At 45.1% G+C, this 19,834-nt stretch overlaps 1 long non-coding RNA gene across 1 annotated transcript in view; it reads right to left on the bottom strand.

Moving 5' to 3' along the window:
* Window positions 1–9,185: 9,185 nt before the first annotated feature.
* LOC135405090 (uncharacterized) overlaps window positions 9,186–19,834 on the bottom strand; it is a 135,431-nt gene continuing 124,782 nt past the window's right edge. The window contains exon 3 of the long non-coding RNA XR_010425733.1: window positions 9,186–9,329. This is a non-coding gene — a long non-coding RNA (uncharacterized LOC135405090). The remainder of the gene's footprint in view (window positions 9,330–19,834) is intronic.

Here is a 19,834-nt window from a genome sequence, read left to right on the forward strand (position 1 = left end):
TAAGCAGTGATGAGTTATTCTGTAAGCAATTAGGAGAAATCTCTGGATCAGTAACCCTTTTACTTATGAGAGATTCCAACTTCCCAGACATCAATTGGGAATATCATACTGCTGTGATGAGCAGGTCTTGGAAAGTCTTGAAGTTTGTGGAAGATAACTTCTTGTCACAAGTACTCTCTGAGCCAACTAGGAAAGATGCCCTCCTAGACTTGTGGTTTGTGACTAGAGTGGGAGATGTGATGGTTGGTGGCTGTCTTGGCCACAGTGATCTTGAAATGGTTGAGTTTAAAAGTTTCAGTGTAATGAGAAAAAAGGTCAGCAGAGTTGCTACCCTGGACTTCAAGAAAGCAAACTTTAAGCTACTCAGGGAGCTACATAGTAGAGTACCCCATGAATCTGCTTTTGTGGGCTTAGGGGTCCACAAGTGCTAGTGCTAGTCTTTAAGAATCACCTTTCAGAAGTACAGGAGCAGGCAATTCCACTGTGTTGAAAGTCAAGCAAGTGGGGCAGAAAACCAAATTGGCTGAACAGGGAACTCCTCGTGGAACTCAAGAGGAAAAGGAAATTTTAAAATCTCTGGAAGCAAGGTCAGGCTTTGCAGGAAGATTACAGAGCTGTGGTTCATATATGCAGGTAGAAGACACGGATAACATAGCTTAACTAGAGTTGAAACTGGCTAGGGTTTTGTCAGACAGGAAGAAAGTTTTTTTAAGTACATTAATAGCAAGAGGATTTCTAAAGAAAACATTGTACCAATACTTGTTGAAGATGGTCACCTGACTAATAGGGATGAAGAAAAAGTGGAGACATTAAATGCATTTTTTGCCTTAATCTTTAATAATACTGATAGACCTTGGGCTACCTGGTTCCCTGAGTTGGAGGACCATGAGTGTGGGAACAGTGACTTTCCATTTATGGACACTGAAAATCTAAGGGACCAGCTGTATCAGCTGAATGTTCCCAAGTCGATGGGGCCTGATGGGATTCATCCCAGAGTTCCAAAGCAGAGGATGTTCTGGCAGGACCTGTCTCGATCATCTACCAAAGGTTTTGGGAGTCTGGGGAGGTCCCTGCTGACTGGAAGCTGGCCAATGCTATTCCAATTTACAAGAAGGGTGTGAGGGAAGACCCAGGGAACTACAGACCTATTAGTCTAACCTCAGTACCTGGAAAAATTATGGAGAAGATCATATTGGGTGCTACTGCAAGGCATTTAAAGAACAATGCAATCATCAGGGAAAGTCAACATGGATTCACGAAGGGAAAGTCCTGTCTTTGATAATTTGATATCCTTCTATGATAAGGTCACCTGCCTAGTGGGTAAAGGGAAGGTGATGGATGTAGTTTTTCTAGATTTTAGTAAGGCTTTTGATACCGTCCCTCACAGCATCCTTCTGGACAAGTTGACCAGCGGTGAGATGAGCAGGTACATGGTGCACTGGGTGAAGAACTGCCTGGATGGCAGGGCTCGAAGGGTTGTAGTGAATGGGGCTACATTTGGCTGGCAACTGGTCACCAGCAGCATTCCTCAGGGTTTAATTTAAGGGTCAGTTCTGTTCAGTATATTTATCAATTATATAGATGGAGGAGTTGAATGCACCATTAGTAAGTTTGCTGATGATACCAAACTGTGAGGAGCTGCTGACTCTCTCAAGGGACAAGAGGTCTTGCAGAGGGGTCTGGATAGATTGGAGCAATCATCAATGGCATGAAAATTAACAAGTCCAAATGCCAGATTCAGCACCTGTGACAGAGTAATGCCAGGAACATGTATAGATTGGGAGAGGAGTGGCTGCAGAGCAGCCCTGCAGAAAGGGATCTGGGGGTGCTGGTTGACAGCAGGCTCAATGGAAGTCAGCAGTGTGCCCTGGCAGCCAAGAGGGCAAACCACATCCTGGGGTGCATTAGGAGCAACCTGATCCTAAAGGGGTTCCCTGCCCACGACAGCAGGGTTGGACCTTTAAAGGTCCCTTCCAACACAAACCATATGATGATGATTCAGAGAGATATGGTCCATCCAACTACTGATGCAAGGTCCCTCACTCACTCCTGTAGCTGACACCACAGGCCCCAGGGTGCCTACATCCCCATCTGACTCCAGTACCTGGGCACCAAATTTCACTCACACACACCTGTCTTACCAGCAGCTGGCACCTGTTCCTTGCAGCACACGTACACAGGGGACAGAGAGTGAGATTAGGCAGAGCAATAGTTAATATTTTAAAAGAAAATATAAGAAAATAGGCCAGATTACAGTGATCAGGTGCAGGGCTCAGCCAGGCAAGCACACTGATTGGTCCTGTTTTACCTGTACTTGGCCACTTTTATCCCCCTTTTTGTCTATCCGCCCTCTTTGTTTCTCTCTGCTTCCTCTTTCCCCTGTAATTCCCTTCATCGGTTTGTATAGTAGTATCAATTCTTGCATCCATCCCAGTTTTGTGTCTGGGATCCCCCCGGTTTAACATCTTATCAGTTGCAAAGTTCAGTTTGATCTTCAGGGAAGTGGTGCCTGTATTTTAAATTCCTTCCTAAAACATTTATTGTATGTTTTGTATGTTGCATTAAATATTAAAGTTTCCTATTTACAATGCAGAATAATTCTTGTAAATACCAAGTTTTATATTCCTTTCTGTGGACCAAACAATAATCACTTTATAAAGTTGAATTAATATTTTAAGATGTAGAGTCTCAGCTATCCTTGTAGCTAGCAAAGCTATTTTCGATCCTGTAAATAACACCTTCTGCCATGGTGATTTCAAGTGTAATCACAGAACCATAGAATAGTAGAGTAGTTGAGGTTGAAAGTGATCTATGGAGCTTGTCTAGTCCAAACCACTTCCTGACCCACGCTCAAAGCAGGATCAACCAAAGCAAGTAGCTCAAGACATTATCCAGTCAGGTTTTGGATATCTCCAAGGATGGAGACTCCACAACCTCTCTGGGCAATCTGGTCCAGAGTTTGACCACTCTTAGAGTAAAAAAGATTTTCCTTATGTTTAAATGGAAGTTCTTGTATTTCAGTTTGTGTGCATTGTCTCTCATCCTTTCACTGAGCACACCTGAGAAGACTTTGGTTCCATCTCTGTGTTGATTTTGTCTCGGGTAATTTTCTTCACAGTGGCTGGTATGGGGCTGTGTTTTGGATTTGTGCTGAATACAGGGTTGTAAGTGTAGAAGAATTTTTTTCAGAAGAATTATTCGAGGAAGAGAGAATTTATCTTGCTCAAGGAAGCTTTGCTGCCCAGGAAAAAACATCTTCCCATGAATAGTTTGGTGTTTTTTCCTCCCTCTTGCCTTACAAGGAGGTTTACTCCCTGAAAAGATAAAGTTCTTACAGACAACCTTGGAGGTCCCACAGGGGGCCCAGGTAAGCCATTAAAAAGGCCCCAAGAGAAAAAAGTGGCGTGTTTTTCCATGCCTCTTGCTTACTGCTGTAAAGTTAGAGTTCTTGGTTTTTGGAAATAAATTTTCCTAAATTCTTCTGCTGCCTGGTATCTGAGGTACCTGCATGCAATTTTTCTACACAGGGTTGATAATATAGAGGTGGTTTTGTTATTGTTGATCAGGGCTTACACAGAGCCTTTTCTGCTTTTCGTACTGCCACGCTGATGTCTTAAGATTTGTAGCAAATATGGATTTTTAGTACAGCTGTATAGTTTCTAACACTATAGAATAGCAGTTGACAGCTACCAAACCCTGTTCTCATGATTCATATCAAATTTTCTAAATTCTTCAGGTTTTGTTTAATGTTCTTTTCAAGGGAAAAGACTCTAGCAAGCATATCTTGTTTGGGATATGCACCTGGACCAGAATAATAAGATATCATTGTAGCCAAAGCAACCTTGAAGGCCCAGGAACCTTGGAGGAGCTCCAAAGACAGGACGTGCTGTGAGGAGAAGGAAGATGAGGAAGAAAGGGGTCTTGAGACCTCTGACTCAATTCCGGCGAGGTGTGCCAGGGGGGCAGATCTGGGGAGGTCCTGGGGGAGGATAATTTTAGGATTGGATGTATTAGTGCTATAAAACTGTAGAACCCCTGTACACTCATGTACACATTTATGTATCTGCTGCACCATAAAACGCTGTATTAAAAGAACTGTTTTCTACCTTATCTATACTAATATTGTCCAGAAAGTATTTTCTATTTAAGGCAACAATGCTGGCAAGGAAGTTGGAAGCGCATGGGAGCCTGGGAGGAGACACAGCCAGGATAGGTGACCCAAACTGACCAAAGGCATAATCCATACCATATGACATCATGCTCAGTATATAAAGTGGGAGGAAGAAGTAGGAAAGGAGGGATGTTTGGAATGAAGGCATTTGTCTTCCCAAGTAACCATTACACGTGTTGGGGCCCTGCTCTCCTGAAGATGGCTGAACACCTGCCTGCCCATGGGAAGCAGTGAATGAATTCCTTGTTTTGCTTTGTTTATGTGCGTGGCTTTTGCTTTCTCTATTAAACTGTCTTTATCTCAACCCACGAGTTTTCTAGCTTTTACCCTTCCGATTGTCTCCCCGATCCTGCTGGTGGGGGAGTGAGCAAGCGGCTATGTGGGGCTTAGTTGCTGGCTTGCATTAAACCAAGACAATCTTCAATACACAGTGCATTTAGACACATTAAGATACTCCTGAGCCTTCTCTTTTCCTGACTAAACAATCCTAAACAATTCAGGAAGTGTGGACTAGATGAGTAGACAGTGAGGTGGATTGAGAACTGTCTGAATGGCAGATCCCAGAGGGTCGTGATCAGCGGCACAGGGTGTAGTTGGAGGCTTGTCACTAGTAGTGTCCCCCAAGGTTCAATACTGGGCCCAGTATTGTTTAGTCACTGGGTCCAGTGACTTGGCTGAAGGGGTAGATGACACAAAGCTGGGAGGAGTGGCCGATACCCCAGAGAGCTGTGCAGTCCTTTAGAAAGACCTTGACAGCTTAGAGAGATGGGCAGAGAAGAACTGTCTGAAATTCAACAAAGGCAAATTCAGGGTCCTGCACCTGGGGAAGAATAACCCCAGGCATCAGTACAGGCTGGGGGCCAACCTGCTGGAAAACAGCTCTGCAGAGAAGGACCTGGGGATCTTGGTGGAAAACAAGCTGACCATGAGCCAGTAGTGTACCCTTGTGGCCAAGAAGGCCAATGGTATCCTGGGGTGCACATAAAGAACAGCATTGCCAGCAGGTCAAGGGAGGTGATCCTGCCCCTCTACTCAGCCCTAGTGAGGTCACATCTGGAGCACTGTGTCCAGTTCTGGGCTCTGCAGTACAAGAGAAACATGGAGCTCCTGGAGTGAGTCCAGTGGAAGGTGACAAAGATAATTGACGGACTGGACTATCTCTCTTACAAGGAAAGGCTGAGGGAGCTGGGCCTGTTCAACCTTGAGAAGAGACAATTGAGAGGGGACCTCATCAATGTCTATCAGTATTTGAAGGGAGGGTGTCAAGAAGATGGAGCCAGGCTCTTCTTGGTGGTGCAGAGCAATAGGACAAGAGGTAACAGTCAGTAACTGATGCACAGGAAGTTCCACCTGAATATGAGGAAGAACTTCTTTACTGTGCAGGTGGCCAAGCAGTGGAACAGATTGCCCAGAGAGGGTGTGGAGTCTCCCTCGCTGGAGATATTAAAGAACCATCTGGATGCAATCCGGTACAATGTGCTCAAGGATGACCCTGCTTGAGCAGGGAGGTGGGACCAGATGACCCACTGTGGTCCCTTCCAAGCTTACCCATTCTGTGATTCTATGATCCTGAGTCACCATCCCTGGAGACATTTGCAAGACATATGGATAAGGCACTTAGGGACATGGTTTAGTGGTGGACTTAACAGTATTAGGTTAATGGTTGGACTGGATGATCTTAAAGATCTTTTCCAACCTCAATGATCCTATGATTTTATGATTCTTTCCCAGTTCTCTCACCATCTGCTCCTGTGGGAGATGCTCTGATCCCTTCATCACTGCAGTGGGTCTTCGCTGAACTTGATACAGTATTTCCATGTCTTTCTTGTACCAGGGAGACCAGAACTGGACACACATATGGCCTCACCAGTGCTGAGTAGAGAGGAAGGATTACCTCCCTCAGCCTCCTGTCAACACTGTTCTTAATGCAGCTCAGGATACTATTGGTCTCCTTTGCTGCAAGGGCACATTACTGGCTCACATTCAGTTTGTTTTCTACCATGACCCCCATGCCCTTCTCTGCAAAGCTGCTTTCCAGACAGTGAGCCCTAGCTTCTACTGGTGCATTATGTTATTCCTACCCAGGGGCAGGACTTGGCATTTCCCTTTGGTGGGCTGCATGAGGTTCCTGTCTGCCCATTTCTCCAGCCTGTTGAAGTCCTTCTGAAGGCACAACAGCCATCTAGTCTATCACACACTCTTCCCAATTCTGTATCATCTGAAAACTTGCTGAGGGTGCACTCTGTCACAATGTCCAGTTCATTAATGAAGTTGTTAAACAGTATTGGCCTGAGGATCACCCCAGGGGGACACCACTAGAGGCTGGTCTCCAGCTAGACTTTATGCTTCTGATCACAACCATCTGGGCCTGGCAGTTTAACCAGTTTTCAGTCCACCTCACTGTCCACTAACCTAACCTGTACTTTGTCAGCTTGTCTATGAGGATGTTGAGACTGTTGAAAGCCTTGCTAAAGTGAAGATAAAGAGCTGGCAGGTTGGCCAAGCATCATTTTCCTTTTGTAAATCCATGGTGACTACTCCAAATCACTCTGTGTCCTTTATGTGCCAGGAAATGGCTTCCAGGATTATTTTCTCCTTCATCTTCACAGGAATAGAGGTGAGGCTGATCAGCCTGTATTTCCTCAGATGTCATTTGCTTTCTTCCAGTCCTCAGGAACCTCCCCTATCCTTGAAGCTGTACATGACTTGATGGGACAGGTCCCTGAGCAACCTGATCTAATTACACTTGCTTTGAGCAGAGGGTTGGACTAGATCACCTCTGGAGGTCCCTTACAACCTAAATTTTTCTATGGTAAATTATCAGCCATACTAAAATACAGCTTACTAGTGGATGAAATAGGACTACAAGTTATGTCGTGTCAGTCAGCTCCTCCTTCCATCTCCTTTAAAGGTACTATCTAAAAATAAAATTATTAGCAGTTATATCAGGAATATCATATAGACATCATCTCCTGTACAGAAATAACTTTTTTTGGCTGTTTATCCAGTCAGTATTTTTATTTTTGCTTTGTTTTGTTTTTTAAAGTTCTTTTTCCCAGACAACCATGCATTTTGGGTCTTTGTAAGTTTGTATGTCTGCCACCATACTTGCTTCTTTCTACCCACTGGTTCTTGGCTCTTGCCTTTCCAGTCACTTCCACCAGCTCTTTATCTAAGACCAGAATCCTTTCCTGTTTACTGGATCACAGTTTCACTTTTCTTAACCAGTCAACTCATGTTTTCCTTTCCTCCTCACTGACTGGGCCTAGTTGTTGTTTTCATGTGCAAATGATCTCTTGGGATGGCTTGAGGGTTGTGTTAGAATCAGACTAGCACATGACCATAAAAGGAGAATGAAAGAATATCCATGTTAATAATCATAGAACATTTTCCATTTCCACCACAGGTTTAGTACTTGCTCCTTTCTCTGTTTTAATAGGATAACTTCCTTCAACCATACATCCTAGTCCCTGTATATGGAATGGAATAGACTCTGTTAATAGATTGGATACTAGAACCCAGAGTTCATATAATTAATAGCAGAAGCAGCAGCTGCAAGGAGATACCCCATTTAGGGCCATCTGAAGCACATCCATTGGTCTTTGGAGCAATTAACATATAAATAGGGTAAAACAAACATAATCCTCTGCTTAATATATTTGAACTATAAAGTCAGACAAGATGTCATGAACTGCAATAAACCACACACTCCCAACATCACTGCCCAGTTTCAAGTCCATAATTGAAAGAGTAGAAGTAGTAGACCTTTTAAAAGAAAAACTTATAAAAATGTGGATGATGTTTTCTTTTGTCTCAAAAGTTCAGTGTCTTTGGCTGACATTTTTCAAAAAGAAGTTAGCCTAATAAGGCATTCTACATAGATATCTTCAGTCTTTGATTACAGTTTAACAATGTTATGAGTGACTTGCAGTTTTTACAGTATCTTAAACAAGGACACATTGGTCATTCTTAATAATAAGCATATCTTAACAGACCCATTTAGGACAGAAGATTGATTAGTCATTATAAGACCAAAGAAAATGAAGGAACAAGAGAGTGTGTGGGAAAAGGTTATCTGAAGAATGAATTTGGCAAAATATATCAGTGGAGAGGATGCTGCAAGTGTTAACATCAGTCTCAGAACACAATAGAGTTGTTGACTTCTTTTGTGTCAATGCCAGATTATCATCAATAAATACATATTTGCTGTCACCAAGCAAGTTTTCTACATGCCTTTTGCTTCTTCTTTAACCTTATAACATATCAAAAGTTTCAAGGGGATATATTTAGAGGTAACTGGAAAAAGAGGGAGGGAAGGTTCTCCCTGAGCAACTTGGAAGTTAGTCCTACTCTGTGTGTGTGTGTGTGTTTTACCATATAACCTCTAGAGGTCTCTTTTGACCTAAATTATTCTACAATTTTAAGTTTGCACATGGGAGAAAAGAACTTGATGGCCAAAAAGCATATTCATTGAAGCAAGCAAAGCACAGGAAATAGAAGAGTCTAAGAGAGAAGCAAAACGACATATTCTCCTTCCTCTACCTTCCTTCCTTTGGAAAAACAATAAATATGTATATCATTGCACTTAAAACAATAAAGAAATTACATAATCATTTTCTGTAAGTAACAACTACAGTTGCCTCAGCAATTTAGGAAATTGCCAGTAGAATTTAAACTAGAAGAGTAGAGGCCCACATGAAGACTTCTTTATAACACAGATGATCATATTATGACAAATTTAGATCATCCTTCCTATCAGCATAACTTAAAACTTGTCCATAAACTTAAGTTTCTTCCCCAAACAACAAAATGCTGCATATATAGCTTCACACTATGTCCAACCATAAAAATTACCCGAATTCCTTTTAGATTAATTCAAGTGATGTGAATTCAACTTGATTTCACTCAAATAATGAATTAATATGACCAAAAAAAAGTTTTTGTTCAAACATTTTTCTTTGCTAAATAAAATACAGTAGTCCATATGATGTCATTAAAAGAGTGTGCATTTAACTTCATATTTTTGTAAACATTCTAATTTAGATCAATAGCCAACTTACATAGTTCCATTTGTGTAGACTGTGTCACTTCCTTCCACATACTGAACCTGGGCTGGGTAGACATGCTGTACCTGTTGCACAGTCTGTACTTGCTGTACCTGCAAACAAGAACACCAGAAATATAGGATAGTTTACCTTATATAAAGAATGACTAGTGTTTCAGTGCATCTAATGTTTTCTAAACAATACTCTCCATCACAGGACATCCCTGTTCTCACAATTACAGAGAATGTAATATTGTGCTGCAAGTCTGTAATATACTAAGTGAAGTATTAACATTGGAGATGCAGGTCCTTGAGAATATGGGTATTTTCAATGCCAAAGAGAGAACCATCTGGAAAGAACAAGAACTATGTGCTTTACTCCAAACGTAGGAACTATATTTAGGAAGGAAGAAAATTTTATTTGGTCATCTATATGCTGATTTTCTGTATTTTTTTAACTATAATTAAACTCTATACAATACAAGCCTCTAAATTACAACTTATATGTGCTGTTAACAGGCAAACTCTGACCTGTCAGAGGAGGTCCTAAAAAATTCAGTGTAATCCTAGAAGAGTCTGGTTCTCATGCATGTGATCCATCATCATATGTCTTCAAGGTGAACTGCTCTGGCAGATGTGCTCTGAAGTGGAGGATTGCACCAGGAGAGCTTTCCAAAAACAGGCAAAACTGTGAAGCTAGCTCACAGAGAGAGAGGGTACCCCAGCCCCTGCCAGAGTGGGAAGAGTTAAGACCTTGATGAGTGGCAGCTCTGACTCAGCTTGGGTGGGGCCAGGAGTTAAGGCAACCAACACCTACATGTACAAAAGACACACCCAAGGAGCATGAGTGGCCAGGAGTGGGGCAAATAGGGCAGGCAAACAGGGTGTGGCTGTCATGGTTTAGGTATGGTATTCCCCAATTTAGTGCTCCCACTGAAACCACACTACCATTCCCCCCCCCTTCCAATTGGAGGCACAAAAGGCACAGATCATGGGTTGAGATAAGAACAATTTACCAGAAATAGCAATGAGATAAGAAAACAAACAATAACAGCAACAATATTAATAACAAAAGGTATAAACAAAAGAAACTATTTACAAGGAAAACCTCCAACAATAAACAAATACTGGACAGCTTCCCACCACCGTTTTCTCAACTGGAAGGAACACCCTTCTCCTCAGAAGCGAGAGTCCCTTTCCCCCACTCCCTGGCAATGATGTGAGGTGGTATTGAACAACATTAGGGTCCTGGCTATGGCCCCTCACAGCTACTGAAAAAAATTAACCCTGTCCTGGACAGAACCATGCCAAGACATGGCGTATCAGCCAGAGTAGGTGTGGCGGTTTGCACAGCAGGGCATTCAGGGAGGGCACAGTCCCCCTACCAACTCAGGACGTAAGCCCAATTAGTGGTCATCAGTGGGTTTAGGAAATGCGGTTCTTCCTGACCAACCTGATCTCCTTTTATGACCAGGTGACCTATCTAGTGCATGGGGGGAAAACCGAGGATGTAGTCTGCCTGGACTTCAGCAAAGCCTTTGATACTGCCTCCCATGACATTCTCCTGGAAAAGTTGGCAGTCTACAGCTTAGACCGGTGCACTCTTCACTGGGTTAAGAACTGGCTGGATGGTCAGGCCCAGAGAGTGGTGGTGAATGGTGTTGCCTCCAGTTGTCGTCCAATCACTAGTGGAGTTCTCCAGGGCTCAGTATTGGACTGTCCTGTTTAATATCTTTATTGATGATCTGGACAAGGGGATTGAGTCTACTATCAGCAAATTCACAGACGACACTAAGTTGGGTAAGAGTGTCGATCTGCTGGACGGTAGGAAGGTTCTGCAGAGAGATCTGAACAGGCTGAGGCCAACAGTATGAAGTTCAACAAGGCCAAGTGCCGGGACCTGCATTTCCGTGACAATAAGCCCATTAAGCACTACAGGTTTGGGAAAGAGTGGCTGGAAAGGGGTGAGACAGAAAAGGACCTGGAGGTGCTGGCTGACAGGCAGCTGAACATGAGTCAGCAGTGTGCCCAGGTGGCCAAGAAGGCCAATGGCATCCTGGCTTGTATCAGAAATAGTGCAGCCAGGAGGACTAGGGAAGGGATTGTCCCTCTGTACTCGGCACTGGTGAGGCCGCACCTCAAGTACTGTGTTCAGTTTTGGGTGCTTTCACTGCAAGAAAAACATTGAGGTGCTGGAACCTGTCTAGAGAATGGCAACAAAGCTATTGAAGGTTCTAGAAAATAAGTCATATACGGACCGACTGAGGGAGCTGGGGTTGTTTACGCTGGAGAAAAGGTGGCTCATGGGAGACCTTATTGCTCTCTACAACTACCTGAAAGGAGGTTGTAGTGAGGTGGAGGTCGGCCTCTTCTCCCAGGCAACTAGCAGCAGGATGAGAGAACATAGCCGCAAATTGCACTAGGGAGGTTCAGATTGGACATCAGGAATAATTTCTTCACGGAAAGGGTTGTTAAGCGTTGGAATGGACTGCTGTTTTGGGTCTGGCTGAGATGGAGTTCATTTCCCCCATAGCAGCCCTCACAGTGCTATGCTTTGCATTGGTAGCTAGAAGGGTGTTGATAACACACTAATGTGCTGCTGAGCACAGCATCAGCGTTGTAACATTCCTCCTGGGAGGGGACACAAGTAGGTCAGCTGACTCAAACTAACCAAAGGGATATTCCATACCATATGATGTCAGCTCAGATATAAAAGCTAAGGAGAGGAGCAGGAAGGGGGACATTTGTTGTTTCCAATGGCTGCTTGCTAAGAAACCATTATGTGTGCTGAAGCCCTACTTCTCGGCAAGTGGCCAGACATTGCTGCTGATGGGAAGTAGAGAATAAAATCTTGTCATTTTTCGCTTTGCTTTTGCACATGCAAGCTTTTGCTTTGCTTTTGCTTTTGCTTTGCTAAACTGCCTTATCCCAACCCACGAGTTGTTTTCCATCTTATTCTCTCTCCTTCACAGCTGGGAAGGGGAGTGATAGAGCGGCTGGGTGGGCACCTGGTGTCCAGCCAAGGTCAACCCATCACAGTCCTTTTTAGAACCCAAGTGGGGGCACGATAAAGGCAGTTTTATATATATATATTGCATGCTATAGTAATAGTAGCTATCCAATAGCAAGCTCCTGTGTGGGACACAGAGTTTGCTGTCTGTGCTACTTATTGCTTTTTTTGCTGAGTTTTGGGAACATACTAATATAAACAATGGCTCCATGCTTTGCCTTGTTATGCTGGGGGAGCTATCTTCTGGGGATGATGGAGGAATACACCCTTTCCCCCCTCCCTGACATTGATATGAATAGCTTCATAATGAAGTCTCACGTGCTCCTTGCTAACCTTATGTGAACTGTTTAGTAATGTTACTGTTACTAACTAATACTGTCAGTGTACTAAAGAGTTCATGGAATCTGGTGTTATCTTGGTGTAGGAGAAAACAAACTTTAGGTGATGATATACTGGGATGTGCCCTGAGGCACCCAGTTCCTGGGTGGCAGGGTGTGTGGAAGGATTTGGGCAAGTTCCTGGGGTGTTTGACACCTCCCGTTACTGAGGCCTTCACACCTGAACAGGTATTCAACCCTAGAAAATTGACACGTCACCTGATGGAAGGGTGCCTTGCCTACCCCAATCAAAACCAACAGCTTCTTGCTGTGTACTGGGACCTGGCCTGTGCTTATTGAGACACACTTAAATATTCTCAGAAGACTGTAACTGAGGCAGGGACCCAAACTGTGATGGAGGACACTATGCCTGTGATAGGAATTCAAACCACAACAACTACAGTAATTGACTGACCTTGTAGTGAAAAGGAAGAAATGGATAAGGCAAGTGTCTCAGTTTGATGAGACTGGAATGTTTGTTAAAGAGGATGAGTTATGAGACAGACCAAACTCCTCTCTCTCAGTAATTGTAAATTCAAAAATTAAGGGACTATAATAGAGGAAATGTTGAAAAAAAGAAGAAATAACAACCCTTTGTTAAAAGATATATGTATATTGGCAAGAACAGTAACAGAACATAAAAACAGCTAAACAATAGTCCTGTACCCAGAAGTTCCCTTCAAACAAAAGAAAAAGTCTGAATAATTCTCTGTCTTCTAGCGCAGTTCTAATCACGGTTGGCAGGGGGCGCTGTTGGATTGCTGGAGGTGCAGAGCCTGCAGTTCTCTGTGTTGACCTGCAGGGGGCGCTGTTGGATCACTGGAGGTGTAGAGCCTGCAGTTCTCTGTGTTGACCTGCAGGGGGCGCTGTCGGGCTCTGGCGGTCACCGTGTGGGGAGGGGATCTGGGGGAGGTGGTCTCGGATCAAGGGAGAAGCCAAAAAGAAAATGGGGACCCTTCCCCCAATGGAAGAAAGGGGGAAAAGAAAGCAGTCCAACCCCAACGGAACTCACTGTCGTTCCCAGATGACGGTGTCTCAAGGCTCCTCTTCTCTCTCCCTCAGTGGGCACAGAGCTCTCCAATGAAAACACAGTAGGTTCTGGCTGGAGTCACGAGGCAGTGTGAAAAAACAGCCGAGACCAGTGATCGGCTTCACCAGGACAAGAAGCCAGAAAGACAGGCCTCTAGACCTTTTCTCCAAATGCACCCATGCAGACCCCCGTCTCCATCCCAGAGAGAGAGCTCAGCAGTCTGACCTGTCCTGTGTGAAGGCCGCCAGCCACACTCCCTGTGGGCCAGGCCAGCTATCGAAATCCCAAACTCCTTCCCCCCCCACTCCAGTCTTCGATGGGCCATTAGTTAGGAATGCGGCCTTGCTGGCTAGACTTTTTGTAAAGCTAATCGACTCCCTTCCCCCTTCCCTATTTGAACTCTGTTCTTCCCACAGCGGAGCAGGGGAAGAAAAATTCCACTCCTGGGATTTATAGCCTATAACATTATCCACCCCTAATTTTTCTTTCCCATGCTACCACACTTTATCAGATTAAGTCTTTGAACTTCATACATACATGCATTATTCTAACTATATACACATCCACTAATAGGTAGATACAAATACAGATACAGAGTTACATACAGATGCAGATATAGAGTTACACCCAGTTCACCCAAAAATAAGGTCCCCTTGAGGTATCCACCAGGTTTCTCCATCTTCCTGCATCACCTACCAGGTGCAACCGGGTCCTTGGGCAAAAACAATCCCGCGGCAGAAGGGCTCTCTGAGAGACCAGGTAACGAGTTCAACTGTTTAGATGCCTCTATATTCACAGCAGCTATTTCAAAAGCCCATCTATGTCCCTTGGGGTCCCTGGAGTACCCGTTCTTGAGATAGTCAATGCCCAGGATACATGGGGCATCTGGACCAGTCACAATGGGGTGTTTCTGCCAGTCTTTCCCGGTCAAGCTCACCTCAACTTCCACCATGGTCAACTCTTGAGACCCTCCAGTCACTCCAGAAATGGAAATAGTCTCTGGTCCCACATGTCCTGAGGGCATTAACGTGCACTGAGCTCCAGTATCAACCAAAGCCTGGTATTTTTGTGGGTCTGATGTGCCAGGCCATCTGATCCACACAGTCCAATAGACACGGTTGTCTTGTGCCTCTACCTGGTTAGAGGCAAGGCCCCTCTAACACTGGTCTTCATCCTGCCAGTCACCGTTTTTGTCTTGTGAATACCGATGGGAGGTACCCTTTAGTGGGTCAGATCCCTGCCCGCAGGATACTGGTACGGCACTCACTTTCACAGACTTCCCTTTTTCTTTCTCTTTCAACTCTTGTACTCGGGCTACTAGGGCCCGGGTAGGTTTCCTGTCCCACCATCTCATGTCTTCTCCATGGTCAGTTAGGAAGTACCACAACTCAGTTCGTGAGGTCTGTCCGCTCTCTCTAGCTGGGGGGCGTCTGGTTTTCACTGGGATCATATGGAAATTGTTTCCCTCAATCTTCTCTTTCAACCCTGTAGTTAATTCCTTGAACTCCTTAATCATTGTCTCTACAGTGGAGATGCGGGCCTGTAGTGGTCCTTCGATCATACTGTCGTACAACCGAAGTTTATTTATTATAGACGTCACTGGCTCCTGCTTCTCCCCAGCCTGCAATGATGTCAGGTAACCTTTATGTGTGGACGGTCCCATACGTGTAAAGCTCCAGCACATCTGTGGTGTACACTTAACCTTGTCAGGATGGTTGGTGGGTTGCCCATCCCCTCCAAACAATACTTCCAGCAGTGCCATTTCCCTCAGCTGTAGGATCCTTTCTTCTATGGTCTTCCAGCCCGTGGTATAATGATCTGCCTGCAAGGAATCTCTGTAAATGAACCTCTCCCTCACACCGTCCAAAAGCCATGCCCAGAGAGACAGGGACTTCGATTCCCTCACAAATGCTTCCTCAATAGCGACATCCTGGGCAATAGACCTCAAGAACCTCACTTCACCGCCATCAAGGTTTATGGCATCACCTCTAGAGTCCCAAACTCGGATCATCCAGGCCAGAATGGGCTCATTCGGATGACGAGCAACGTCTGTTCGTAAGCTCCGGAGGTTGTTATATGATAAAGACTCAGTGATGATTTCTGGCTCTGGAGCAGCCGCCTGTGAGGGTCCTGCCTCTCCATCATCGTCATCTGGGTGACCTGATTTGGTTTTATATTTCTTCTTTTGGATAGGGGCAACCTCCATTGGCTTGGTCTGCCCCTTTGATTTGGCCTTATCCTGAGTCACCTTGGTATTAGGCATTTTGTTTTCATCTTGTCCTTTTCCCTGGAAGAGCTGCACCATACAGAGCAACTTTCGGTAGGCAATGGTCAAAACCCCACATGCAGCTGCCAACTGCCTCTCCATGGACCCATCACGACCTCTCTCCCTCACGACTTTCATTATTTTTGTAGGGTTCAAGAGTTGTTCAAGGGTGAGCTTCCATGTTGTGGGAGCTGAGTAACTTTCTAAGAATTTACCCATGTCCTCCCATAATCCATGCCACTCGAGGTTTTCTATCCCTGGGGCAGGCTCCTGGACTCCTTCTCTGTAATTCTTGGCCTTGGCTTCAGATATTAGGTATACTATAATGGCACAAACTAGGGTAGAAAACCCAAACAGTACAACGTCTCTGACATCTAAAGATGATTTAAACTTCCCAGAGGCCATTGTACTGTACTCAGAGGGAAACTGAATAAAGGGTTGGGCAAATACATTCCCCTGTGTTTCTCCATAGGAATGGGTGCTATTTTTCTTAAAACCCCAAAGGAAACAGCTTAGGCTAGAACAGTAGTACATCCTTGAGGACATATTCCAGATGAAAATTACAGGTGCTGAGTTTGCCATATCATAAACCCAACTCACAAACTCAAAGGTACTTATCGCGATGAGAGTACTAGTATCTGAACTGAAACACATTGATAGGTGGGACGGATATCTTGGCATGATTATATGCCAGAGGAAAGCAACAACCCCTAACATCATGGCGCTTACAGGTTCAAAGTGCGTGTCAATCACACAAGGGGTTCAAAATGTGTGTAACTCGCACAAAGGGCAGTTATTCTTTTTCCACCTTTCCTCTTTCCAGGCCCCTTGTTGGGTGCCAAAAAATGTCTCAGTTTGACAAGACTGGAATGTTTGTTAAAGAGGATGAGTTATGAGACAGACCAAACTCCTCTCTCTCAGCAATTGCAAATTCAAAAATTAAGGGGCTTTAATCGAGGAAGTGTGGAAAAAAAGAAATAACAACCCTTTATTAAAAGATATATGTATATTGGCAAGAACAGTAACAGAACATAAAAACAGCTAAACAATAGTCCTGTACCCAGAAGTTCCCTTCAAACAAAAGAAAAAGTCTGAATAATTCTCTGTCTTCTAGTGCAGTTCTAATCACAGTTGGCAGGGGGCGTTGTTGGATCGCTGGAGGTGTAGAGCCTGCAGTTCTCTGTGTTGACCTGCAGGGGGCGCTGTCGGGCTCTGACGGTCACCGTGCGGGGAGGGGGTCTGGGGGAGGTGGTCTCGGATCACAGGAGAAGCCAAAAAGAAAATGGGGACCCTTCCCCCAATGGAAGAAAGGGGGAAAGGAAAGCAGTCCAACCCCAATGAAACTCACTGTCGTTCCCAGATGACGGTGTCTCAAGGCTCCTCTTCTCTCTCCCTCAGTGGGCAAAGTAGGCTCCGGCTGGAGTCACTAGGCAGTGTGAAAAGCCAGTTGAGACCAGTGATCGGCTTCACCAGGGCGAGAAACCAGAAAGACAGGCCTCTAGACCTTTTCTCCAAATGCACCCATGCAGACCCCCGTCTCCATCCCAGAGAGAGAGCTCAGCAGTCTGACCTGTCCTGTGTGAAGGCCGCCAGCCACACTCCCTGTGAGTCGGGTTAGCTACCGAAATCCCAAACTCCTTCCCCTCCCTCTCTCCAGTCTTCGATGGGACATTAGCTAGGAATGCGGCCTTGCTGGCTAGACTTTTTGTAAAGCTAATCGACTCCCTTCCCCCTTCCCTATTTGAACTCTGTTCTTCCCACAGCGGAGCAGGGGAAGAAAAATTCCACTCCTGGGATTTATAGCCTATAACACAAGCTACAGGTCCATATCAGGAATTAGTAATGGAGGAAGAAGAAGGAGGAGAAGAAGGAGTAGGAGAGGAGGGGGCAGATAAAAAAACCAGTTCTTCAACAAAAGAAGTCAGACAAATCAAACAGGAAATCGAAGTTACCCTGTCCTTGACCTCATCAGAACTTCCGGACTTGGGGAAAGATTACAGCTGCCAGCCTGGTGAACAGATTCCTACCTGACTGCTTCAATGCTGGGATAACAGGGTTGATAGTCAGCAATCGGACGGTCATGAAGCCCAACAGCTGGGATCTCTTGCCAGAGATCATGAAATTGAAAGAAGAATTGGAAGAGAAAGAACAATTTGCAGTCTTTGGAGATGGCTCCTCTCAAGTGTGAGGGCAAGGTATCCATTCAAGGAAGATCTAATGAACTCCCCAAGAAAGTAGAGTACTGCAGATGAAGGTATCCAGTACTTGAGAGAATTAGCAGTGCTGGAAATCATATATAGTAACCTAAGAAGTGATGATGCCCCTAAAGATGCAGAGTATGTTCCTTGCGCAATGGCCAGGTGGAGGAAGGTGGTTCAAAGCACCCCCGCATCATATTCCAGTAACCTGGCAGCAGTATATTACCCGCAAATGGATCCGCCACCTGTAGAGGTGATGTCCTTTTGGCTCCAAAGTATAGAAGAAATTGCCATGGTCCGAGACGGAGGGGGGACCGTGGCATCACACGAGTCTGGGACACGAGAGTGGGATGCAGGTAGAATCTTCTTTCTTTCACGTGTTCACCCGGTCTTTTATCAGCTCGAGAGGGGAAAGGGCCAGAACACAGGGCGGAGCATGAGACAGACAAGCGGGGGGACAAACCAAGGTAGGGACACAGGCAAAAAGGGGAGGAGCGTAGGAGGAACCAGGGGAGGAAAGGGCGAACATACAATGTGTGTGTACATAATAACTATAAAGTCTGCATCATAAAGTCCGTTCAGTCACTGTACATCCTTTTCCACTTCTGAGATTTTCCCCATTCTGATTCCTTGTCCTTCACAAGAAATTCTGGGCACTCCCTCATTCCCACGGACCAGCACCTCAGCTCTCAGGGGCAGCCCAAGAGATAGGTCACCTCCTGCCCCAGTCAGAAGGAAAGGAAGCCCCAAGCGCAGACCACATGGTGAACTCTGGTTCTTTCTGCATGACCAGGGGGAAGACATGAAGAAGTGGGATGGTGAACCCACCTTTAAACTGGAAGCTTAGGTACGTGAATTGAGAGGGAAGAGAGCTGTTAAGAAGGGGTCACCCAGGAAAGCTGTCCATGTAGTTGCTGCAGAGACCCAAGAAAGAAATCAGTGACCTCTCAGACGTAAAAGGACTGAGATCAACTCCTTTGATCCTGGTGAGGGGACTTCTGATCTGGCATCACAAAGGTCAGACAGTGAATACTCTGACCAGGAACAGGAATAGAGGGTCCCTGCCTTTGACCAGGAAGAGGAAAGGGATGGCCAGGCCTACTGGACTGTGTGGATTCGATGGCCTGGTACATTGGATCCACAGAGGTATAGAGCTTTGGTAGATACCGGTGCACAGTGCACGTCAATGCCTTCAAGGCACAGAAGTGCAGAACCAATATGGATCTCTGGAGTGACGGGGTATGCCAGGAGTTGTCTGTATTAGAGGCTGAAGTAAGTTTAACAGGGGACAAGTAGGAAAAGCACCCCATTGTGACTGGCCCAGAGGCCTCTTGTATCCTTGGAATTGATTACCTCAGGAGGGGGTACTTCAAGCATCCAAAGGGGTATAGATGGGCTTTTGGTGTAGCTATTGTGCCTACAGAGAAGATCAAACAGTTATCTAGCCTGCTTGGTCTATCAGAAGATCCTTTCCTTGTGGGATTGCTGCAAGTTAAAGATCAACAAATGCCCATTGCCGCAAGAACAGTGCACCGGTGGCAATATCACACCAACTGAGATTCCATAATTCCCATCCATGAGCTAATTCATTGACTGGAGAAACAAGGAGTGATCAGCAGGACCTGCTCAGCCTTTAACAGCCCCATATGAACAGTGCGAAAGTCTAATGGGGAGTGGAGGCTGATAGTGGACTATCGTGGCCTGAATGAAGTCACGTCACCTCTGAGTGCTGCTGTGC

This window comes from Pseudopipra pipra, chromosome W (assembly GCF_036250125.1).
Source record: "Pseudopipra pipra isolate bDixPip1 chromosome W, bDixPip1.hap1, whole genome shotgun sequence".
Lineage (NCBI taxonomy): Eukaryota > Metazoa > Chordata > Aves > Passeriformes > Pipridae > Pseudopipra > Pseudopipra pipra.